Source organism: Ischnura elegans, chromosome 2, assembly GCF_921293095.1.
Source record: "Ischnura elegans chromosome 2, ioIscEleg1.1, whole genome shotgun sequence".
In the NCBI taxonomy this organism is placed as follows: domain Eukaryota; kingdom Metazoa; phylum Arthropoda; class Insecta; order Odonata; family Coenagrionidae; genus Ischnura; species Ischnura elegans.
The window spans coordinates 144,451,890-144,479,077 of record NC_060247.1 but is presented as its reverse complement, the minus strand read 5'-3'; positions in this window follow the sequence as shown (position 1 = coordinate 144,479,077).

The following is a 27,188-nucleotide window of genomic DNA, read 5'->3' as shown; positions in this document are numbered from 1 at the left end:
CAATGGAGCCATTTTTCAGATCTATTTACATAGGTACGGGGATAAAAATTTTAACAATACGTAGGGGAAGGAATGAATTATGCGTACACATAAATTATTTAGATGAGTAACGTTTCCTAATGCAGACATATCAATATGAATTTATATCTTTTTGTGATAGGCCCCGTAAGAAATACACGCATCGCGTCTATCTACGTCACCAATATAAGAACATAGGCTAAATTTTGAAAGCGGGGATAGTAGAGAAGGCAGGGGTAACGGAGTGACCATAGAATGGAAGGGATATCAATAAGATTGCGGATTTTACAGTACAGATGTCAGTATAGTCGAAAGTACGATTCGATTAGTATAGCAAATACGCAAATTGGCATAACATGATTAGTGTATACATTGGACCAATGAAATTCGGTGAATGGGTACATCTTGGTATTCCTCACAATGCCCAATGGAAATATGTTTTGTATATAGTCTCACCTTCGATATATATCGAAACTACTTTTTCTTAAAGCATATCGAATTGCTATAACATGCAGGATTTTAAATCCAAGGACATAGTTGACTAGGGATTAAATATTAGATGCCCATTCACTGGATTTTAAACCAATAGCATTGCGGATTTTACGGTACAGATGTCAGTATGATCGAAAAATCGATTAAATTATTATAGCAAACACACAAATTGGTATAACTTGAAAAGTATACCCGTTGGACCAATGAAATTTTTGCGAATGTGCACATCTTGGTATTCCTCACCATGCCCAACAGAAATATGTTTTGTATGTAGTCTAACGTGCGATATATATCGAATATGCTTTTTCTTCAAATATATCGAACTGCTATAACATATAGGATTTTACATCCAAGGGCATGGTTGACCAGGAACTATATAGTATATGACCATAGACTGGAAATAAAATTAATATAGTTGCGGATTTTACATAACAGATGTCAGTATAATCGAGAGATCGATTCGATAATTATAGCAAATACGCAAATTGGCATAACTTGATTGCTATATAAGTTGGACCAAAGAAATTTTGGGAATGGGTATATAATGATATTCCTCACAATGCCCAATAGAAATATGTTTTGTATATGGTCTCACATGCGATATATATCGAATCTTCATTTTCCAAATTATATCGATTTGCCCTAACATTTAGGATTTTGCATCCACAGGCATTGTTGACCAGGAACTATAGAGTAGATGACTATTAACTGGGATTATATTATTCAGCATTGCGGATTTTACAGTGCAGATGGCAGTTTAATCGAAAGATCGATTCGATTATTGCAGCAAATACGCAGATTGGCATAACTTGAATAGCATGTTCGTTTGACAAATGAAATTTGGTGAATGGGTACAACTTGGTATTCCTCACAATGCCCAATGGAAAAATGTTTTGTGCATAGTCTCTCATTCGATATATATCGAATCTGCTTTTTCTTAAAATATATGGAATTGTTATAACACATAGGAATTTACATCAACGGGCAAAGTTGACCAGGAATTATATGGTAAATGGCCATAGACCGGAAATAAAATCAAAAGCATTGCGGATTTTACATTACAGATGCAGTATAGTCGAAAGATCGAATCGATTATTATAGAAAATACGCAAATTGGCATAACTTGATTCGTATATCCGTTGGACCAATGAATTGTGGTGAATGTGCTCATCCTGGTATTCTTCACAAACCCCAATGGAAATATGTTTTGCATGTAGTGTCTCATTAGATATATATCGATTCAGCGTTTTCTTAAAATATATCGAATTGCTATAACATGCAGGATTTTACATCCGCGGGCGTATTTGACCATTAAATATAGGGTAGATGACCAAACGGGAAGATAAATCAATAGGGTTGCGAAATTTTAATTTCGCGTGTCAGTATACTTGATAATTCGATATGATTATGGTAGCAAATATGCAAATTTTCGTATGTAACTATTTATGTTAAGCCGAAGAAATTGTATGTATATGTTTATTATAGCATTGTTTATGCTGCACCAATTAAATATATTTGCTTTCCAAGCTCCCATTCGACACATATCGAATCTACGTTTTTGTAAAATATATCGAACTGCTATTACTTATAGAATTTAACATCCAAAGGGACAGTAGAACATTCTTTGGTTCTTTTTCCAATTCAAGTTTCTTAACCGTATTCATATAGTTATTGTCATCAATTCGTTTTGTTTTTATAAACCTTCCTGAGATATAAAAAGATGACAGCATTGAGAGTCATACATCGTCAGTGAAATCCGAATATCACTTCATTATTCGAGACATATTTATTCGGATAATCATTTCATTAGTCTCTGTTCGTTTATTTTCTAAAAATGATGTTTTTAATTTCATTAGGTTTTCTGTATTCAAACATTATAAATCAAAAATAGGTGAGTAAATCAAGAGGTGATACAATCCTAGGGTACGGGCTGAAATACGAGAAATCGGCTACATTTCATAAGTTCATCTACCATACACTCTATATTTTTCTAAATTGCGTAAATCATTCACATCAAAACGGTTTCCCAAAGCATTTATCACCGTGGTGACTAAGAAGGCCTTAAGTGTTGTTGACTGGGAGTGAGCGTATTGCCCGCCTATTTCACTCATTTAAACGATATTTTGGGTGTTTCTTTCGCTTTTTAAACCACTTATGGGCACATGACTCGAAAACATGTGAAAAAACTATGTTCCCACCCCCCTATTTACCCGCTTGATGAATTCAAGCCTAACATACTCGTTAATTAATTAATTATTATTAATTAAGCTAATATAAAATAGCAAATCGATTGACTGACTGACTCATTGATACAAATTCGCAGCCCAAACTGTGATACGTGTGGGTATTTGGCTTATTGGACATAAAGTAAAAAAAATATTCATCGGGAGAAAAATTCTGAAAACTTGAAAAAGTCGATTAGTTTTCGTGATATATCGACTTGAATTAACATGGGAGCCTTATGGGACTAAAACTTTTTCACTTTTATTTTGTGCTTTTAAACGTCTGAGGAACATGATATTCAATAGATATAAAGCAGATTTGTTGGTCAATTTTTTGGTATGGTTGTCATTGTGACGAAATAATATTTAGTATTTTTTATTATTTTTTGAACGTTTTCTATGCTTTTCTTATGGAAAAACTTTAGGAATTTTTTTGACTAACTTGAAATAATCGTTGGACAAATTCCATGAAACATGAGGTGTAGGATTTTTTGGTTGATTTTTTGGCTATCTTGGAATTTTCATGCGTCGAAACAATTCCGAGGAATAAACGATTTCGATTTTACATTGTCGTCATGGGCAAATTTTCAAACTCGGATTTCGGCGTTGAGACAAGTGCCATATGAAATTTTGGAATCTCCTGGAAACCGTTTAGGGTGCTTTGCACCCTAACGTTTAACCTTACTTTCCCCGTAACCCTCTTGGTTAATTCATAATAAAATTCCGAAAAATATCCTGCACACGAAAAATCATTGTCGACATTTTTTTGTGGAGCATACAATCTTGAATATCTTAGCAACCATCCAACCTATATGAATGAAATTTTCGGGGTAATACTTTAATCAAAAACGTCAACTTTTGAAATGATGGCCATTCAGCTCGATCGATTAATGTGCGAGTTATATAGATACCAATCTCCTTGGATACTCTTTAATCGCTAATAACTTTTTTGTTGATCAAGGTAGAAATATGAAAGTCTTAAAAATTACAACTGGTAATGTGTTTCATCTGACAAAAGTTAAATCAAGGAGATCGATTGATTAGAGTCCAAGTTATGAACGATATAAGGTTCATTAGATGGAGCCATTTTTCAGACCTATTTACGTAATTACGGGGATAAAAATTTTAACGATATGTGAGGGAAGTAATGAATTATGCGTACATATAAATTATTTAGATGAGTAATGTTTCGAAATGAAGATATATCAATATGAATTTATATCTTTTTGTAATAGGTCCCCGTAAGAAATACACGCATCGCCCTGTCTACGTCACCAATATAAGCACGTAGGTGAAATTTGGAATGGGGATAGTTAATAAGGGAGTGATCATAGAATGGAAGGTATATCAATAGGATTGCGAATTTTTCAATACAGGTGTCAATATAGTCGAATGTACGATTCGATTTTTATTGCAAATACGCAAATTGGCATAACTTGATTAGTGTATACGTTGGACCAATGAAATTCGGTGAATGGGTACATGTTGGTATTCCTCACAATGCCCAATGGAAATATGTTTTGTATATAGTCTCGCGTTCGATATATATCAAATCTACATTTTCTTCGAATATCGAATTGCTATAACATATAGGATTTTACATCCAATGACATAGTTGACCAGGAATTATGCAGTAGATGACCAGAGACTGGAAATAAAATCAATATCATTGTGGATGTAACAGTACAGATGTCAGTATAATCGAAAGATCGAATTGATTATTACAGCAAATACAAAAATTGGCATAACTTGAACAGTATATCCGTTGGACCAATGAAATTTGATGTATGGGTACATCTTGGTATTCCTCACAATGCTGAATGGTAATATGTTTTGTATATAGTCTCACATTCGATATTTAATCTGCGTTTTCACAAATTATATCGAATTGCTATAACATTGCGGATTTTACATCCACGGTCATTGTTGACCAGGATTTATAGAGTAGATGACCATAGACTAGAATTAAAATCTACAGTATTGCCGATTTTACAGTACATATGTCAGTATAATAGAAAGATCGATTCGATTATTGTAGCAAATACACAAATTGGCATAACTTGAATAGTATATCCTTTGGACCAATGAAATTTGGTAAATGGGTACATCTTGGTATTCCTCACAATGCCCAACAGAAATTTGTTTTGTATGGAGTATCATATTCGATATATATCGAATCTGCGTTTTCTCCAATTATTTCCATTTGCTATAACATTGCGGATTTTACATCCACGGTCATTGTTGACTAGGAATTATAGAGTAGATGACCATAGACTGGAATTATAATCTACAGCATTGCGGATTTTACAGTACAGATGCAGTATAATCGAAAAATCGATTCGATTATTGTAGCAAATACACAAATTGGCATAACTTGAATAGTATATCCGTAGGACCAATGAAATTTGGTGAATGGGTACATCTTGGTATTCCTCACAATGCCCAATGGAAATATGTTTTGTATGTAGTCTCACGTTCGATATACATCGAATATACTTTTTCTTTAATGATATCGAATGCTATAACATATAGGATTTTACATCCACATACATAGTTGACCAGGAATTTTAGGGTTAATGATGAAAGACTGGAAATAAAATTTATATCGTTGCGGATTTTACAGCACAGATGTCAATATTATCGAAAGATCGATTCGATAATTACAGCAAATACGCAAAATGGCTTAACTTGATTACTATATAAGTTGGACCGAAGAAATTTAGTGAATGGGTATATCTTGGTATTCCTCACAATGTCCAATGGAAACATGTTTTGTATGTAGTCTCACTTTTGATATGTATCGAATGTTCGTTTTCACCAATTATATCGATTTGCAATAACATATAGGATTTTACATCCACAGGCGTTGTTTACCAGGAATTATAGAGTAGATGACCATTCACTGGAATTAAAATCTACGGCATTGCGGATTTTAAAGGACAGATGGCAGTTTAATCGAAAGATCAAATCGATTATTATAGCAAATACGCGAATTGGCATAACTTGATTAGTATATACTTTGGACCAATAGATTTTTGTGAATGGGTACATCTTGGTATAATTCACAATGCCCTATGGAAATATATTTTGTGTGTAGACTAACTTTCGATGTATATCGAATCTACTTTTTCTTAAAATATATCGAATTGCTATAACATGTAGGATTTTACATCCAAGGACATAGTTGACCAGGAATTTTAGGGGTGATAATCAAAGACTGGAACTTAAATCAATTGGATTGCTAACTTTCAATACATGTGTCAGTATACTTGATCATTTGATACGATAATGATAGCAAATATGCAAATTGGCGTATATCCTTATAACTATTGATGTAAGTTGGAAGAAATGTGATGAATATGTTATTCATAGCATTGTCCATACTGCATTATTGAAATATATTTGCTGGATAGGCCTTACCCTTTCAAAAAACAGCGGAACAAAAATTGTACTAATAAAAACATAGACACACGTAAAAAAGGAACACTCACAAAAAAAAAGTTCAGACGTTTCAGCGGATTGATCCGCTATCCTCAGTGCTGAAGGTGAACTGGTGCAGGCAGGGTAAGTTCCTCCAGTCGCCCTCCTTGGTGAGGTAGTGGGGGTGGAAGAAGGGGAAGGGGAGAGGCGGGGAAAGGGAGGGTAGGGTTTGTTTTGGCTTTTAATGGGCGATGTTTAGCCCGGGCGTTTCAAACGCCCTTTCAACCCAGATGTGGGCCATCTCCCTAGTCCTCACCTCGATGATAGTTGCCCTCTCTGGCAAAACTTCAATGAAGGTTAGGGAAAAACATTGGTCGAAGGTACTGTTGTGTGAGGAAGTGTGAATGGGGATGGGTTCATGAAAGGGGGAGTTTTGCAGGAGTGCCTGTGGTTATTCATTCGGATGGATATGGGTGTGGTACATTCTCCTATGTAGTACGAGGGGCAAAAATTACAAAATAGCCTGTATACAACGTTGAAGGAAGTGCAAGACGGTGTGGAGGAGGATCTATTGATGACAGGTGAAGTGATGGGGCGTAGAAGGGGGCAGCATTTGCAACGGCGGCGGTTGCATGGAGTCAGGGAGGAAAGTGGGGACATTGCGTGCCGTAGGAGGTGGATTATAAAATATTACCTAAGTTAGGTGCTCTTCTGTAGGCAATGGAGGGGCAGGATGGAAGAAGAGCAGCCGTGATTTTGTTTTTGCTGATGATAGGGTACAGATCCTTTAATATTTTTTTAATTTTTTGAGTGCCCGGGAAGAATGTGGTGGTGAGATTAAGTTTCCTGGTTTGTTCTTTTTTGGTGCGTGGGGTGTATTGTTCGGAGGGAGAGAGTATTTTCTTTTTAAGTAGGGATTCTGGATATTCTCGTTTGAGGAGAGCATGATGGAGGTTCTGTGTGGCTCTTTGAAGAGATGGTGAATTGTTGCAGATGCGATGGACACGGACTGATAGGGAGTAGGGGATTGCGTGTTTGGTGTGAGGTGGATGGCAACTGGTGTAGTGCAGGTATTGTTCATGGTTGGTGGGTTTTTTGTGGATGGAGGTGCTGAAGGTATTGTTTTCAAGGCGGATGTTTATGTCAAGGAAGGTAAGGGAGGAAGCAGAAATTGATGAAGTGAAAGAAACGGATGAGGTGGAGTTGAGAGATGCAATGAATGTGTCTAGCGAATCACGCCCATGGGCCCATAGTAAAAAAATATCGTCAATGAAGAGGACCCACAGGAGAGGCTTAAGGGTTTGGGAATTTAAAAAAGAGTTTTCCAGGTGACCCATGTAGAGATTTGCGTAGGCTGGGGCCATTCTGGTTCCCATCGGGACTCCTCGCTTCTGTAGGTAGATGGTGTCGTTGAAGTTGAAGGCGTTTTTGTTTAGAATCAGTTCAGCTAATTGGGTGATGGAGTTGGTGGAGGGAGAGTGAGGCTGAGGACGTTGGGCAAGAAAGTAGTTGAGGGCATTGAGGCCTTCGTGGTGGGGAATGGAAGTATAAAGTGAAACGACGTCAATTGTCACCATTAGGAGATTGGTACCGGTAGGGATAGGGGTTGAGTTAAGTATGCTTAGGAAATGATAGGAGTCTTTTATGAAAGATGGGAGGGTGGTGACAAGAGGTTGCAAGTAGTGATCTAGAAGGGCAGATATTCTTTCGGTTGGGGAATTGCGGCTAGACACAATGGGACGGCCAGGGTTATTGGGTTTGTGTATTTTGGGGAGAAGATAGAATTGTGGAGTGTTGAAATCGGCAGGTGATAGAAGATTAATATTGGAGGGGCTTAGTCCTTCTGCGGGGCCATATTTTTAAGAAACGAGAAGATTTCTTTTTGAAATTGCGGATTGGGATCATTGGGGAGGGGAGAATAGGAAGTCGGGTCGTTCAGTTGCCTGCCACATATTTCTCTTTGTCGAGAACGACTACCGTTGAGCATTTATCCGCTGTGGTTATGATGATGTCTTTGTTGGCGGAGAGATTTCTTAAGGCCTGAAATTCCAGGCGTGTGAGATTTTTAGGTGGGGTGAGAGAATGGAGGAAATTGTGATCACTGATTCTGTTGAGAAAATGTTTTATGAATATTTCTACGGGATGGTTAGCATGGAGTGGTTTAGGCTCTCGTACAGACGGTGGGGCGAATTGAGCCAATGGGTGAAGAGTGTCATGGTTGGAAGATGTATTTTGTTGAGACTGCCAGAATGCTTTCCATCGCAGGTTCCGGCAAAAATTCAGGGCGTCAGTCACAAGGCTCACGTGATTAACTCTCGGCGTGGGTGAAAAAGATAATCCTTTGCTGAGGACTGCCCGCTCGTTGGCGTCGAGGACATGCGAGGAAATGTTCACTCCATTGTCTTGGGGGGAAGGGTTCGCAACATTGTCTCCCTCGTTCTCACTCTGAGTGTCTGGAGGCGGTCGCGGTGGGGGGCGAGGGTTGGGTGGTGCCGGAAAGTCCATTGGTGGGGGGGGGGAGTTCGAGTATAGTGGCCTGGTCAGGTTTGTAAAGGAAGAGAGGCGGAGGAGTGGGTGGGGGTGGGGGTGTGAGACCAGTGAGGGGGAGGTGAAGACCGGCTTCCTAGGGTTTTTTATCTGGGTTGAAAGGGCGTTTGAAACGCCCGGGCTAAACATCGCCCATTAAAAGCCAAAACAAACCCTACCCTCCCTTTCCCCCCTCTCCCCTTCCCACTCTTCCACCCCCACTACCTCACCAAGGAGGGCGACTGGAGGAACTTAGCCTGCCTGCACCAGTTCACCTTCAGCACTGAGGATAGCGGATCAATCCGCTGAAACGTCTGAACGTTTTTTTGTGAGTGTTCTTTTTTTACGTGTGTCTATGTTTTTATTAGTACAATTTTTGTTCGTTCGCCTTGATCGGCCACATACTCATATTTTCGCTTAGTGCGCTTTCATCAAGATTATATGTATATATATATATATATATATAAAATCTTGATGAAAGCGCACTAAGCGATAATATAAATATGTGGCCGATCGAGGCGAACGAACAAAAATTGTACTACTAAAACATAGACACACGTAAAAAAAAGGGACACTCACAAATAAACGTTCAGACGTTTCAGCGGATTGATCCGCTATCCTCAATGCTGAAGGTGAACTACTGCAGGCAGGGTAAGTTCCTCCAGTCGCCCTCCTTGGTGAGGTAGTGGGGGTGGAAGAAGGGGAAGGGGAGAGGGGGGGGAAAGGGAGGGTAGGGTTTGTTTTGGCTTTTTAGTGGGCGATGTTTAGCCCGGGCGTTTCAAACGCCTTTTCAACCCAGATGTGGGCCATCTCCCTCGTCCTCACCTCGATGATAGTTGCCCTCTCTGGCAAAACTTCAATGAAGGTTAGGGAAAAACATTGGTCGAAGGTACTGTTGTGTGAGGAAGTGTGAATGGGGATGGGTTCATGAAAGGGGGGAGTTTTGCAGGAGTGCCTGTGGTTATTCATACGGATGGATATGGGTGTGGTACATTCTCCTATGTAGTACGCGGGGCAAAAATTACAAAATAGCCTGTATACAACGTTGAAGGAAGTGCAAGACGGTGTGGAGGAGGATCTATTGATGACAGGTGAAGTGGTGGGGCGTAGCAGGGGGCAGCATTTGCAACGGGGGCGGTTGCATGGAGTCAGGGAGGAAGGTGGGGGCAGAGCGTGCCGTAGGAGGGGGCGGGTGGATTTTAAAATATTACCTAAGTTAGGTGCTCTTCTGTAGGCAATGGAGGGGCAGGATGGAAGAAGAGCAGCCGTGATTTTGTTTTTTCTGATGATAGGGTACAGATCTTTTAATATTTTTTTAATTTTTTGAGAGCCCGGGAAGAATGTGGTGGTGAGATTCAGTTTCCTGGTTTGCTCTTTTTTGGTGCGAGATGGCCCACATCTGGGTTGAAAAGGCGTTTGAAACGCCCGGGCTAAACATCGCCCACTAAAAAGCCAAAACAAACCCTACCCTCCCTTTCCCCCCCCTCTCCCCTTCCCCTTCTTCCACCCCCACTACCTCACCAAGGAGGGCGACTGGAGGAACTTACCCTGCCTGCAGTAGTTCACCTTCAGCATTGAGGATAGCGGATCAATCCGCTGAAACGTCTGAACGTTTATTTGTGAGTGTCCCTTTTTTTTACGTGTGTCTATGTTTTAGTAGTACAATTTTTGTTCGTTCGCCTCGATCGGCCACATATTTATATATATATGGAGAGAGGCAAGTATTCCTATGTGAAAGCAATCATCAAATTCTAAATTGTGGGAAAAGGCGTGGGTAGGGACAGGAAGCGAAGCAGATTGGGAAGTGGGTTTGCAAGAAGCTCGATGGTTGTTAATCCGTAGGTTGAGTGAGGTGGTGGTTAAACCAATGTAGAAGGCGGGGCAGGAATTGTATAAAAGGATATAAATTACATTACTAGTTGTACAGGTGGGGGATGGAGTGGAAGGAAGCGGAAAAGTGAGAAATTTGTTAGGAAGTGACTGGGTAATGAGGATAGCACACGTTTTGCACCGGGGTCGTTGGCAAGGGATAGGTAAAGAGCTAGTACGGGTGGTGAACCTTGAGAGTGGTTTAGTCGTTTTGAGAATGGAAGATAGATTAGGCGGCCGACGGAAGGATAAGGATGGACAGATAGAGAAGATTTTTCCAGTAGTGACATCGTTAGAAAGAATCTGAAAAAGGCTTTTGATGATTCTGTTCAAAGCCTTCACGCCCGGGAAGTATGTGGTGGAAAGGGAGAGATGTGTGGTTTGTTTCTTGGTATGAATTTTGGGTTTGTAAGTATTGTGTAGGATTTTCTTACGCAGAAGGTTCTCAGGATATCCTCTACGAAGAAGGGAGTGGTGAAGATTACTAAGAAAAGTGTCCAAGGATTCGGGATTGTTGCAAATTCTGTGGCCTCTTACTGAGAGAGAGTAAGGAAGGGATTTTTTAGTATGTGAGGGGTGACAGCTGTTGAAGTGAAGATATTGTTGTTTGTTAGTAGGTTTCATGTGGACTGAAGTGATGAAACTTTTATTATCTAGGGAAATGGTAACATCGAGAAATGTTATTCGGGAGGGGGAATGGTTAGGTGTAAAAGATAGTTCGGAGAATTCATTGAGTGCTGAAATGAAAGAGCTCAGTGAGTCTTCTCCATGAGGCCAGAGAACGAAAATATCATCTATATAGCGAAGCCAAAGTGAGGGTTGAAGTGGGTAGGATGATACGAAGGATTCTTCAAGGAGACCAAGAAATAAATTTGCGTATGAAGGGCTGAATCAACTTCCCATGGCGCAACCTTTGATCTGCAGATAATGTTTATCGTTGAAGGAGAAGGCGTTTTTAGTGAGGATTAGGTGAGAGATATCGACTAAAAAGTCAGTGCTGGGTATCTGAGGTGTAGGTCGATTGTCAAGAAAGTGTCGAAGGGAGGCAAGGCCTTCTACATGAGGTATAGAGGTGTATAGTGAGGTCACGTCGTTAGTGACCATAATGCTGTCTTTATCAACCGGGAGAGAGGTAGAATGGAGGCGATTGAGGAAATCGTACGTATCTTTAATGTAGGAAGGAAGGGAGTGTACAAGAGGCTGAAGATAATAGTCAACAAAGGAAGAGATTCGTTCTGTGGGGGAATTTAAAGAGGAGACGATTGGGCGACCAGGATTGTTTGCGTTGTGAATTTTCGGTAGAATGTAGAAGTGAGGGGTTCGCGGATGGGGTGGAGATAGTAAGGAAATGTCACCACTAGAAAGGCCCTCTTTTGGTGCTTTCCTTTTTAAAAAGGATTGGATGTTTCGGTGAAAGGCAGGGTTGAGATCATGCGAGATAGGTGTGTAGGAAGAGGTGTCAGAGAGTTGTCTTTGGGCTTCGGTTAGATAGTCGGTGGAGTTGAGCACAACAATAGTAGATCCTTTGTCTGAGGAAGTAACGACAATATCAGACTTTTTTCTCAGATTGCTCAGTGCTCTTTTTTCGGTAGTGGAGAGGTTTGTTGGAGGATGAAGAGAGTTAAGAAAAGCGGGGTCCGAAACTTTGGAAAGAAGAAGATTGGTGAATATTTCTACGGGGTGATTGGCGGAAAGAGGTTTCGGTTCGTGAGTCGAAGGAGGTTTGAATTTAGCTAGAGAGGGATGAGAGCTAGGAGTTTGAACAGCGGCCGGAGCCGTTGGAGAGGACTGAGCGTCCCAGAAGAATTTCCATTTCAACCGTCGGCAAAACTTGATAGTGTCGCTTACGAGCATCACAGGATCGACTTTAAGTGTGGGTGAGAAAGATAATCCCTTATCTAGCACGGATATTTCGTCTGGAGTGAGGGAGTAGGAAGATAAGTTGACCACCGTATGCTCCAGAGACTGATTATCACCAGAAGGGGGAGAGAAGGAGTGAGGGGGAGGAGATAAAACGATACCAAGAAATAAATTTACGTATGAAGGGCAGAATCTGCTTCCCATGGCGCAAACTTTGATCTGAAGACCTTCCGTCGGCCGCCAAATCTATCTTCCATTCTCAAAACGACTAAACCACTCTCAAGGTTCACCACCCGTACTAGCTCTTTACCTATCCCTTGCCAACGACCCCGGTGCAAAACGTGTGCTATCCTCATTACCCAGTCACTTCCTAACAAATTTCTCACTTTTCCGCTTCCTTCCACTCCATCCCCCACCTGTACAACTAGTAATGTAATTTATATCCTTTTATACAATTCCTGCCCCGCCTTCTACATTGGTTTAACCACCACCTCACTCAACCTACGGATTAACAACCATCGAGCTTCTTGCAAACCCACTTCCCAATCTGCTTCGCTTCCTGTCCCTACCCACGCCTTTTCCCACAATTTAGAATTTGATGATTGCTTTCACATAGGAATACTTGCCTCTCTCCCACCCTCCGCCTCACCACTAGAATTGAAAACTCTTGAGCAGTCTTCCATTTGGCTATACCAAGCTTTCAACCCGCCTGGTCTTAACAGGACCCACTGATCTCTATCTCCATAGCCTTCTCCTCTTTCCCATCCCCCATTCCCCACTCTCTCCCTTCCCCTATCTTATCCTAATCCCCTCAGCCTTTGGGCATCCTCTGTCCTCCTCCTCAGTATCTCCTTGTCTCCTTCCCGACGAAGACCCTAAGAGGTCGAATATTTGAAACTAACGTGTGAGTTCTCTTTTATTTGTGTCTATGTTTTTGTGGTCTATCATGGCATTTTTATATTATACACAAATAGTTCAAGTCAATATCGATAAACACAGAGACACAAAAAAGAAACACTCACATTGGATAAATAAACTCGAAGCTTTCGAAGCACTTGAGGCTTCTTTCTCAGCTGAAGTATGTGTCCATAAGTGGTTTAAATATTCAAATATATCCCCGCTATTTTTTGAAAGGGTAAGGAACTTAATTGTTCACTGTTAAAAATATTTGTTATTTTCAATATGATTTAGTTTGACGAATATTTCATTCTTTGGATAGGTTAATTTTAGCATTGAGACATAATTGGAATAAGGTTTTAAAAATTTCAAGAGAGTGATGACTTTGTGGTTATTTTTCAACTCTTAAAGTTCATAACCGTTCCGACAAGCGAAACTTGAAAATGAAACGCAGATTCTTTTGATAAAAATATAAAGAAATACCACTCGCCAAACATATGTCCATAATGCAGTATGTAAAATACTAATTTGTAACCATTCCCCAAATTTCTTCGGTATGAAAGAAATAGTTTTCAAGATTTTCCAATTTGCAAAATAGCCTTGATAATGGTAACGGTATTTCACCTTAACTGACATCTGCAATGTATAATCTGCGATACTTTTGATTTCCTTTCCATTCAATTGTTTTCCCCAATAAATGCCAAGAAAATTATACCAGTGGATGATAAATCCTTTAAGTAGTGTTGCCGCGAGACGAGACGAGACTTTCGCCAGTCTCGTCTCAGTCTCGTTTCCTGACCTCTGGTATCGTCTCGAGTCTCGTCTCGTGAACCCCAGTCTCGTCTCGGTCTCGAGTCTCGGACGAGACTCTCGTATCGTCTCGTTTCCCCCACAGTAAATTTAGCGTCGTTTCCATAAGTTAGCGTGCTGAATCGCTTAATCGATAGTCTTAAAAATAGGAGAGCCATTAATATAAATTGCAAGCACATATTTATCTGGACACCAATTGCATCAAACTGGTGCTAAAATCATTGATTTTATTGATAATCAATGAATAAAATAATAACATAAAACGAAAAATGTCTAAAAATGGAATGTAGACATAATCCTAATCGATCACCGAAAAAAATTCAAAAAATTATATTATCTTAAACATTGTTGAACTTGATTATTATTAATACGTACTTACAATTTTCACCGCCGTTTACTTTTGCCTGCTCCCTGTATGCCGTGTCTAGTAGTTCAAAAATCTGTGGGGTTTCTCAAAACACAGGTTCCTGGGCAGTTTTACATCTGTATCTTGTCTCGTATCTCTTTATGTTTATCTCACTCACTGCACACTTTCTTCTTTCAACCCTATTCGTTTCAATTTATGGGTTTTGTTGAACAAAATATGCCGTCCGGTCGATCGAGCACATTCCGTATCGGTATCCGAGAGCCGTCCTTTGTGCTGTTCTAAATTCTGTCCTGCTATAATTTTGTTCACTAAGATTAAAATATTCACTAATGGGCGAAAGGTTATAGTGAAAGCGCATTTTTTTGCTTTGGAATTTTCTTTGTTAATTTTAAAGAAACTATGCCACGTAGCGGTTTGTCTCAGTCACTATAATTGTAATTATTTCATCATCGAAAAAAACTCCAATTCCAAGGATCCTTTTTACACGAATAGGCAATATTTCTTTTCAACTAAATCACACGCAAAGGTTAGAGGCGCGTCTTCACAGCCGATCTCTTCCCAATTATTTTCTTGAAAATTCACAGAAAAATGAGATGCTATAAATCTTCGAACCTGGAGTCAAGGGAGTATCCAATTGTAACTTACGAAATCGTATCAGAACATTCTGCACTCTTTTATTCCAGAAAGTCAAGCACACTCTGATCAGACCACTCATGAGAGCTAGAAGGCATGGTCAACTAAGAAGGGGTTCAGATACGGAAGGGGCCCAAGGCCAAAAAAAATAAAACCACCATTGCAAACGCAAGCGCGAAAAAAACTCCAACTCTCAGCTTCCAACGTCATAAATAAGATACCAGATGCTGGCAGGTCTTCGAGGTTCCGAGAACTATTGAGAGACAATGCCTGGACGGTCCAAGCCTTCACTATCATTGCCACGAAGAAAGAGAAAGGAAAAGATGAGACAGAAGATGAGATGATAATGAGCCACAGAGGAAGGCATTCAGCGTCCCCACATTGAACATACAATCGCTAAGAAAGCACATAAATCGGAGCGTAAGTGGTAGACTATCTTCCATGGGCGTCCACCAGTCGCCGCTCCTAGAGGAAGCATCCTGGCATCAGCTAGAAAAAATATTCTAAAAAAAGTCGACCACACAAACAGAGGCAATTAAGAGGCACAGAACGAAATCAGGCAGATATGTCTCACATGTATACTCACTGAAAGTACATATATGGAAGATAAGAGATAGGAATACCTAATGAAACTTTCAAACTCATACAGTGTGTCTTTCACGCTTAAGGCATGGAATTCAGAAGACGCAGACGCACGCTAAGGGAACGACCATGGGAATTTAAAGTCACGATTGAGGGGTTAAATTGGAATAATAGTACTCCCTCGTTTATACCGGCGAAAAAATACAGGTATACTGGTACATTCATAATTTATAAAATTTGTTAATAAGTTGAAAATAAACGTGCGTATTAATCTATTATAGTTATCCAGTGTTTCCGAAAATTATATTATTATACAGGACTATTACACTGAAAAAGTCATTCACAGGCATTTATACGAAAATCCATCGGAAAACTTCATCAGAGGCTCGATTATCGAATTGTTGAACGATGATAGCGATGTAGTTGTCAAAGGCAACGTTATACAAACGATTTCGGGGCATACGTTTTAATTTTTGGTGTTTTCCTAGCGAATGATAAATTTGAAGATCTTTCAGACAAGAAAAAGACACTTTCAGCAGAACGTATTCTTATTCAAACACCCGACGGTGGCAATCCGACACAAACTTTGGCTACTTATACAACAACCACTCACTTGGTGCCCGAGAAAGCTTTTGTCATTTTAATTTCTGCTGTATTTATGTGTGTAAACATATTTTTACACTTGTCTCATGTAAAGACATAGTAGTTTTTACATTTCTAGAACCGGAATTAGTTATGCCTAAAATACTGCGATCGAATAAAATTAGATGTGTAGGTCACATTTCTATTTAGTTTAGAAAAATATATACATTGTACGGTTCAATAACATGGATTTTCTTGCCTTCTGTGGCTAAAAAAATCTTTTATGGCCATTGTGATAAACAGTCAAAACAGTTAAGCATGTAGCCATAGTCAAAACACGTAATAATTTTGAACAGGATATTTGGCTGAAATTCTCGTAAAATTACTTTGCAAGTAATATTTAATTCGAATATTTTCATTTATAATTGATACTATATTTATCCCTGTACATCGCGGCGCGGCCAACAGCAGCCTCCTGCCCCCCTCCACAGGCTTTTCTCGGCAAGTGTGGTTTAGCTGTGTACGACACATTTTTTCACCGCCAATTTTAAAAATTTATTAAAATTGTAAAAAAATTAAGTACGACTTTCTCTCCATAAGTTCTTACAATATGCAATACATTGAAATAATTATTAGCTAACAGCCGCGCGAGCCACATTGTTTTGCAATTACATGCGGATCAAATGTTTCCGGACATGGCCTTAGAGATGGGACTCCAATAGGGTAATGAGATAGCAATACACGAAGATACTAATACCACCTCGAAATATCCTCTACCAATTATAAACCGATTCGAATTTTTTCTTTCAGAAAAGTTAAAATGCTGTGGCACGTTTCATTTTCTCCGAATATCTTCAAATGAGTGAGATAAAAAATTGAGGATACCATGACTCTTCAGCTTACTGAGATTTTAGTGCCGATGACAGCACCACAGACTTCATAGTTAAGAAAAAAATGAAGTTGGCAGGATCTCAGATGAGTTCAGCTTGAATAACTATACATGAATTTTAATGAATATAATTATAAACACGCTTATGTCTCTCATGAAATTCACTAATTGTAAAAATGTTTGAATTTTAATATATTTTTCTTACTTAATGTATAACTTGGAGTTAGCACGGCGTGTGAAAACCTTTCACTAATGGAGTTGAAGCGATCGAAATAGAGGTAATTTAGGATTCCTCTAAGCTGTAATAAAAATTATACTGTCGTTGCCATCTTAGGGAAAATTTAAAAATGAAGGGCGCAGTAATATGTATTACTGAAGTAATATAAACGTGAATTTTGTGATGGATTGCTAAAAAAACGGTAGAAAGAAAAAGGAAACAGCAATTTACGAAAGTCATACATGATTTCTGGCGTTTTCGTAACGATCTATTATGTTGTGCAGTATTGCTTACCGACGCGGAATAAGTTTCGTCATGCGTCCTAATTTTATATTTGTATAATGCAGTCTTATGTTTACGATACTTCGATGCTTTTACAAGTGCAGAATGAAGAAAGACCTTGGAACTCTGAAGAAATCAAGAGTAAATAAATGCAGGAAATACCCAAAGCAAAAGATACCGAGCGAGGGTGACCACCCAACGTAACACATTTTTGTAACACAATGCTGTGGCTCTCGAAAGTTTAGCCAGAACTTTTTTTACATTAAAATAAGGCTCCAATTTTCCAAATTAATTATCCCGGGAAACAAGGAAAAGTAGTCAGCCATTAACACTCCCTTACTTGGCTCCATAAGTGTCGCTCATGCATTCAGAAATTGGTTTTTCAACAAATATTCTAGTTTATACTTTGATCATCTATCAAAAAGTTATTATTCAGCTGTATTTAAAATATAATGCTTAAGAAAAACGTAAAATGTATTTCGTCCTAACTGAAGGATATAGTTTTAGGCATAAAACTATGCCAAAAATCAATTAAGGACTGTATCTAAATTTCGAGACTTTCGAGAGTCTCGTGGAGGTAGTATCGTCTCGTCTCGTCAAAAGGTGGTCTCGTCTCGAGTCTCGTCTCGAATTCTACCCTACGGTCTCGTCTCGAGTCTCGTCTCGAAAACGAGACGAGACTCGAGACGAGAAAGTCTCGAGTCTCGCGGCAACACTACCTTTAAGGAATAGCGATACGATTAATTTGAAGATATGCAGAATCGATATATATCGAATTCATTATTTTTGCAAAGGGCTGCATAAAAAAGGTTAAGATGCACCTAGAAAACCAAATTTCAATAGGCTAACAGAAATAACAAAGGAGATAAGCCAATTTCCGTATCTGCTACCATTAACGAATTGAACTTTCGATTATAGCGGCACTTGATTTGAACGATTTGCGATCACATTAAGTTGCCATACACTCATTGGTTATTTCCTTCATAATGAATGCTCAACTATCCCCGTAGATGTTAAATTCTATAAATTATAACAATTCGATATATTTTACAAAAGTATAGATTCGATATGGAGGGACGGGAAAAAACACCTCAACGCTACAGAGCGAAAAGGGCCCACTAAATAGCGAAACCAAGCATACGCAATTAATTTTCCACCAATTCTAGACCCTTTCTCAGACAGTGAGATCACCGAGGAACTTGTCAGCTTTAGGTGTTAAGATCGAGGCCAGCCAAACTGATAATTCCTGCCGCATTCCACCTAAACCCCGTAAGCATTTGCGACACCTATTCTTATAGTTGTTGTTAAATATAATATTTGTAGCTATGAAAATGCATAATTCAGCCATGAATTTCCAATTTACGCAACACTGCCTTTTCTTATGATAACTAAATGTCTCTTTCTGATGATTTATATTTTCGGTCGAAGTGTTAATAGACAAACAAATGATGGTGACATCCGCGTCCTCTCAAGTGAAACAAGGGTACTCCATTACTATTGTAATATTCGTGAAGTGAACTGAGTTGTTTCGGAGTTCTGTATTGAAATCGAAGAATTTTGGCATCTGCCAGCGTGTATCGCATCGTAATATCAGACTCAATAATGATCTATCGTGGAATAAACATATTCGAGAAATAACCGGTTAAGCTAATCGTAAAATTGGTTTTGTTAAAAGAATATTAAGAAAGTGCGACGACAAAGTGAGAGGAATTAGCTACTTTTCCCTCGTTATATCACATTTAGAATACGCTGCCAGTGTTTGGGGATCTCATGAAAAAGGCTTAATAACAGAGTTAGAACGCGTGCAAAGAAGAGCTGCCAGGTATGTGTACGCTTTTGGACCGTGTGGAGTGCATGTGGGAGTCCAATTGCATGCTGCATGCTGGTGATTGATCACCCCCTGCCTAACACCATAGAGGTGGCTCGCAGGGTATTATGTAGATGTAATAGATCTTCAAAATTTGAAGTATCGTAAGAAATACGTTACTGTGGCGGAGTTAAGGACTGCCCTTCCAAGGGCTGTGAGTTTTTCTGTTTTCCTCGTACTGTAGCCAGTTAAGTCACATTCATTTTTATTGCATCTGCTGTCATGTGTTGTGAAGTACTTTTCTCAAGAACATAGTTGTTGGATGTTTCAATTTGGGTAACTTAATCCAACTCTTTAGAAGAACAGTGACAAGTCAGTTTATTTCCGCTCAAATGATAATGGCATATCTTTCCCGAGGAGTAAGTATAGGACTGTTAAGAATGATTTATCCAAATGAAGTTCGTCTGCTTGAAGCGATTATTATTAAATTCCAAGGATCTCGTAAAAGGAATGCAAAATTTTTTCTATGCTTAGCTAACGTCCATCCTTCGCTCGTCACACTGTTTTTATGCTTCTATGTGCTTGCACCAAATATCCAAACTCACAATCTGTGGTTTGAAGTTACTAAGTAAATCATTTTTTTAAATCCTTTATTTTTCACTTATCTACACCAAATGTGTTTGTTAGTGAAGATAACTTTATGCATTTTTGTGTTGGTGTCATGTGAATCTTTCTTTAATTTTAACCTGGTATTGAAATACTCTTTGCAACAGTCTAAGATAATTTTCTTCTAAGAAGTTACTGAGCTGTATTTCTAGTTCCTTAGAAAGTTTTGAATCATCGCATCATCCATGCTGCCATTCATAGGCGTAACTAGGACTATGCTTTGGGGGGAGGGGATAGCCTGGGGTGGCGATTCCCCACCTCCGTTGGGGAATTTTTTTGAAAAATAGCATGCCTGGAAATACATTTCACATAATTTTCGCACTAAGAACTTAACTTTCAGCAGACGCAGTTATTATATCTCAAAACTAGAAATTGTTTTTTTTTTCTCTGAGGCTTTGGGGGGGATGTATCCCCCTTCCTACCCCCATAGTTACGCGTCTGCTTCCATTCTTGTCTTACAGAACTGATTTTTGTGGATATCTCTAAAAATTGTTGGACAGTGCAATACTCAGTTATGGACAATATAGTCATAGCTAATTTTGTTTGAGTCCTAGTCTTTCTCATATCTTACTTGTGTTTTTCATAGGGAGGTGTAATCTTCCTTTAATTTCTGAAACATTTCAAGTGATGTACTCTGATTGTGTTTCTTTCTATTCTTTCTTTATCCAGGATTTCATGAATCATTCTTCAGAACTTCATCATGAAAAAAATATGTAGCACAGAACTATTCGGCTAAGTTTTGTTATTCTCATAAATAATGTACTAATGATAATAAATATTATTTTTGTCTTTTTATATATGATTTTAATTTATGTGCAATAACCTAAGATAACCAATGACCTACCGCCCTGAGGCCTTGATGGCTCTTTCCTCCAAATAAAAATACAATGAAACTACCCATTCGCTCCTGAGAATCAGTTATTTCGTGTGTACGAGTTTGCGGTCATTTTGAGCTGAAGAAAATAGAGTTGAAATCCTGGAATGGAAAGGGAGGTCGTGTTTTAGTGATTTGAATTTGGCGGCAAATGCTGAGCTGCCGATGCTACTGCCATCTGAACTTATAGTAGGCGAAATTCTTAACTGTCAAAGACGTTTTGCGTGGAGTTGGAAGTATATGACACCGACAATCGTCGCTCCTTTCCTAAGCTCCCGTGTTGCCCGAAGGCTCATTCAAGCCAAGAAGAGGCAACCCAGCCTTATACTAGGGGACTACTATGGGAACACAAGCTTGAGCCCGAATCACCAGTTCATCTACGTCGATGAGTCATTATCCCCACAAAATAGACGGCTATACGCGGCTGCTCGCGACTTGAAGAAAGAAGGAAAAATGCGGTATCTGTGGGTACGAAATGGACGTGTGTTCGCCCGTGTAAACGATGGTAGCGAGTGGCTTTCCATCGTTACGGAAGAAGATCCAAACAAACTATTAGCATAAACCCCCTCCCCCCGTAACTCCCTAAATTCCAAAGGTCTCGAAAAGACATCAGTGTTTGCCTTGTGAACTGCCAATCTCTTATGAGCCACATTGATGAGTTCAGACTGAACTTCGATTCAAATCATACAGACGTTATCCGTTTGATTGAAACTTGGCTAAAACAAAGTATTACCGAGGATATGGTCAAAGTTCACGATTATCACCTTTATCGTCACGATAGAATCGATGAAGTCGGCGGTGGAGTTGGAGCCTTCGTCCACAACTGCCTCAACTCATCAGTCCTTGCTACTTCGGGACCCACGTACGAGCCGAGACCTGAATTTATTGTAATGGAAATAACGGGGGTTAATTTTTCAAAACTCTTATTGTTAGTTGTATATCGACCTCCAAAGGCCGGCCATATCTCAAATATCGGAAATATATTTATTAAATTTAGTCCTACCTTTAATACATAGTAATTGTTGGAGACTTTAATGCCGGCATGTTCCGTGATAACTATTATAGCGCGTTTCTACATGACTATATATACTCAAACGATCTGTATTTGCTTCCATTGGACACCACTCATCACACCGAAAACAGCCACACGCTCCTCGATATCAGTATTGTTGATTCGCAAGAAAAGATTTCCTCCTTTAGTCAGTCCCCTGTTCCTTTTCTCTCGGTCCATGACAAGATCACCGTGACATACAAATTTACTGCACCTAAAATGATGCCATCCACTCTTGTCTTCCGATCAAATTAAAATTTCGATACCGACAGCTTTAGGAGAGAATTTTTTCAAACAGATTGGATAAAAGTGCTAGAATCCACTAACGTTGACTTGAAAGTGGAACATATTATCTAACATTCTGATCGTCACGCTCCAAAACGAACGATTCAGCTTAAAAGACCGATAGTTCGGTGGATTACACGTGAGTTAAAGGCACAAATGAAAGTGAGTGATAGACTGAGAATCAACTCTATTCAAAACAAAAATAATGCCATATTTTAACTATTTATAAGGCAACGCAAACTCGTTAAGCGATATAGCGAAGGATATCTAGCCCAATCACTCCAGGAATACGTTGGACGGACTTCATCGCATGTGAAGAACTCATCCCATTTTATTGATATTCTTAATACGGTCTCCGTCACAAACGAAGACATCATAGCCAGCTTTGATGTGGTGTCTCTGTTTACAAACGTCCCTATCCAAGAATCAGTGGATATCATCCGACGACTCATCTCTGAAGGCATCCCGAATGACTTTCCCAAATTAGTGGAATATTGTCTAAGAAATTCTTATTTCTTATGGAATGGGGAATTTTACGAACAAACAATGGGGCAGCTATGGGGTCTCCACTATCTCCAATTGTAGCGAACCTTTTCATGGAGGATTTCGAAGAAAAGGCCATCGCGTCGTACGAAAAGAAACCATCGCTCTGGCTGAGATACGTTGACGACACGTTCATCATTTGGCCCCATGGCGCCGAAGAATTGCAGAAATCCCTACAGCATCTCAACTCGCAGCACCACGCTATCAAATTCACAATGGAAATGGAACATGATGGTCAACTTCCCTTCCTGGATGTTTTGGTAAAAAGGAAAAGAAATGGGCTCCTAGGACATGCCGTTCACAGAAAGAAAACGCATACTGACCGCTATCTGAACGCTTCTTCGCACCACCACCCAGTGCAAAAAATCTCCTTGGTGGCAACATTAATACATCGTGCCTATGCCATGTCAGACACCGAGTCACTATCTGCGGAGAAGAAGCATCTCATTGAAGTGCTGGTAAGGAATGGCTACAGCAGTAGCATGTTGAATAGAAGATTTGTGGAGCAGGAGAACAAAGACGCAGCCCCAAAAAGGACCTCTGAGGAAGAGAGCCGGCCGGAGCCGGAAGCATACGCCACAATTCCCTTTGTGGCGGGCACATCAGAAAAGATTGCCAGAATGCTCAGAAAACACAACGTAATTACACGTTTCAATTGCGTGGCAAAGATATCAGACATGCTACCCGGTGCGAAGGACAAACTCCCAATGGACCTTTATGAGGGTATATATCGAGTGCCTTGTTCATGTGGTAAATATTACATTGGCGAGACCTGCAGATCAATGAAAGTCCGATTGCAGGAACATCGGAGGGCTACGAAAAACAAGCAGCACCAACTCTCAGCCATATCTGAGCATGCTTGGAGTGAACCTGGGCATAACATCCTCTTTGAAGACGCCAGGATAATAGCTAAAGAGAATAAATACTTCCCTCGCTTGATCATAGAAGCCATTGAGATAGCGAAAACGCCCGCAAATTTCAACAGAGATCAAGGCTACAGCTTGCATACTGCATGGAAGAGGATTCTCCGACCACCAACAATGAGAGATGGACAACCGGCCAATGAGAGAGCAGCAGCGGATCAGCAGCCGCCGCCGCCTATATAAGGCGAAAACTTTTATGCCTATAAAAGGCGGAAAAGTTTTCCAAAAATTTTACCTTCGACCTGAAGACGCCGACTGTAACGCCGGCGAAACTGTTGTCTTTAAAATACAACAAACGCGGTGAAAAAAAACCCGAATAGAATGGAAAAATCATCTAACCAACGCCGCGAAAATCTTCGAACCTACATGGTTCCTAAGGAGATTTATCTAACTGGTTAACAATGTCTAGTGGTGTTCCACAAGGTTCCACTCTAGGGCCACTTTAGTTCTCATTGCATATTAGAGACCTTCCAAATTGTATTGGTCACTGCAAATATATGATCTATGCAGATGATTTGCAGATCTGTTGCCATTGCCTTCCAAACAAACTCGGTGATACCATCAATTAGGTTAATGAGGACGTATCTGCTATCACATCTTGGGCTAAGCTAAATTTCCTCGTGTTAAACTACATAAAAACTAAATCCATTATCATTGGCAACAGCAAGATAGTATCCAATATAAATTTCACAGAACTTCCAATGATAATGGTCGAGGAAGTGTGCATACCGTTCTGTAACAGTGTGAACTTTTTGGGGCTGGCATTAACAATGTATCTTTCCTGGAAAGAACACACGATGATGATATCCCAAAAAAATAAACGTAATTCTGCATCATTTAAAAACCCATAGAAATCTACTGCCACTTTAGCTAAAAAAAGAAACTAGTACCCGTACTCATTCTCCCTCACCTAGACTACCGTAGTCTTGTACACAATGACTTAACTGAGGAGTTGAATATCCAGCAACAACGTCTGTTGAACTCCTGTGTGAGATTCATCTTTAATTTACGGTGAGATGAACACATTACCCCATATTTTAGAAGGCTGTCCTAGCTTGATCTGAAATCAATGAGAAAATATAACATGGCTTGTTTTATGTTCAATCTCTTCAAATATGGTAGCCATCTCTATTTAAAGGATCTTTTTCTCCCTAATCGTAAACACACTAATGCTGTTACAAGACAAGACCCCTGTTTTTTGTAAGCCCCACAGCTCCACACTGCTACAGTTACTGTTGTTGCCTCAAAGCTTTATGCTCTTTTTTAAAATTTTCAGCGGTGATTAGAGAAAACACTGCAGTTACTACTCTATGGTCACTTATTCCTTCGACGGTGCTCACGTTTATTACCTGATGATCAGTGATGAGTTATATTTGCGGCTAACAAATCAAGAATTATTTCTTCTCTTTTTTTTACGGATGATATTTCAAACAATGCGATTCTATTTCGATGCCACATTGTGACAATGATAAATTGCTATGAATTTGCTTCATGTTCAAATATCATTCTTTAAAAAACACTCGGTAAAATCAGGTGCAAAAAAATAAAATAAATTGGAGTCGGCACATGTCGAACTCCGACTTGCCGTTCTCAGTGCAAAACCAGACGGAATGCTGAACGCCATTTTCCTTGTTTTTCTTCGTCGTGGACCGATATCCCCTGATGGATGCATCCCGGAACATAGCAGATGCTGCTCGTAACGCATCCCAATATTCACAATCACACGAAGGCCATTCATTGGAACGAACGCCAGGATAAGGAGCAGAGGAAACACCAATTGCGGCACATTAGGAAGGTCTTCCCGCGAAATCGGCTTGCGTGACGCTCAGGCTCATTTGTGCCCTATAACCAAGCCTTCCTCTTAATGTTACTCCGCGGAACGGCGTTCTGTTTGCTGTGCTCCTGCAATCTATTGGTATAAGAAACTTAATTTGTTCGACGGGCCTCGCCAGTATCCTGTCGTGGTAGGCAAACCCACGTCACAAAAATATTGAGATAATTAACGCGGTCGACATTCAATTCCGCCGCAGATCACGCACTTTCAACAATTACGGTCCACCTTATGAGGTGGACCCGAGGAAACGTTGAACCACGATTAACATTCACCATGCGTCCATTCCCGTTTCCCGTGCACTCTCTCCAACGCCGAAACTACGCTCGTCATCGGTGCTTTTCTTGATTCTACGGAGAAACTCTCTCTCGACTTCGAGTCGCTTCCATTCGAACCGACAGGCAGAGCACTTGTAGTCAATTACACCAAACAATTGCATCAACCAAAATATTCCTCGGAGTCTTCAACGGGCGTGTGAGTCGGTAGTGAGTAGTGTCAAAAAATTATCGAAAATCCTCGCGTCGTTAATTCGGTGTGGATTAGTCGATTGGTGATGGTTGGCATGAGAATCGGATTAATTGGGGTGGTTTGGGTTCGGGCAAAAAAAACGAAAGGTCGCATAAATGAGGTCAGCCTTAGGCCTGAGAGTATCCCAATGTATGCGAATTGCATTTGTTGACGTCTAAGCTATGATCGAACGAGAGGGAGGGAATGGCGTCACGAAAGTGCGACGACAAAGTGAGAGAAATTAGCTACTTTTCCCTCGTTAGACCACATTTGGAATACGCTGCCAGTGTTTGGGACCCTCACGAAAAAGGCTTAATAACAGAGTTAGAACGCGTGTAAAGAAGAGCTGCCAGGTATGTGAAAGGTCGTTACGATAGTCTTGTTAGTGTAACTGACCTCTTAGATAAACTCGGATGGGAATCTCTGTCGGACCGTAGATTGAAAAATAGACTAAACCTTTTAGATAAATTCAAGAGCAGTGTCTTTTCTGACGAAGTTAACCATATCTTGCGGACGCCAACGTACAACGGAAGATCAGATAATATAAATAAAATAAGAGAGATAGATTGCAGAACAGACAGATTCCGAATGTCATTTTTTCCACGATCAATAAGAGATTATAACGGCACCAATAGAACTTGTAAATAGATTGCATGACTTGTAGTGTAGCCTACTAACCTATGTAAAACTTAATGCATGTTTCTGAATTTCTATTCTATATTCTATTTCTAACAGCATATAGTAGTATAGTTTGTTATTATACGGGACGTTTTTTGGACGGTGTGGTGTGCATGTGGGAGTCCAAATGCATGCTGCATGCTGGTGATTGATCACCCCCTGCCAAACACCCTAGAGGTGGCTCGCAAGGTATTATGTAGATGTAGATGTAGATGTAAGGAAAGTCATTACGAGTTTATGGAGAGAGAGAGAGAGAGAGAGAGAGAGAGGAAAGGGTCGCTAGACGAACAGTGACAACCGAACCTCTCTCCACGGTTTCCTTGCAAATGATTCTTCCCTGTTGATTGATTGGCTGCG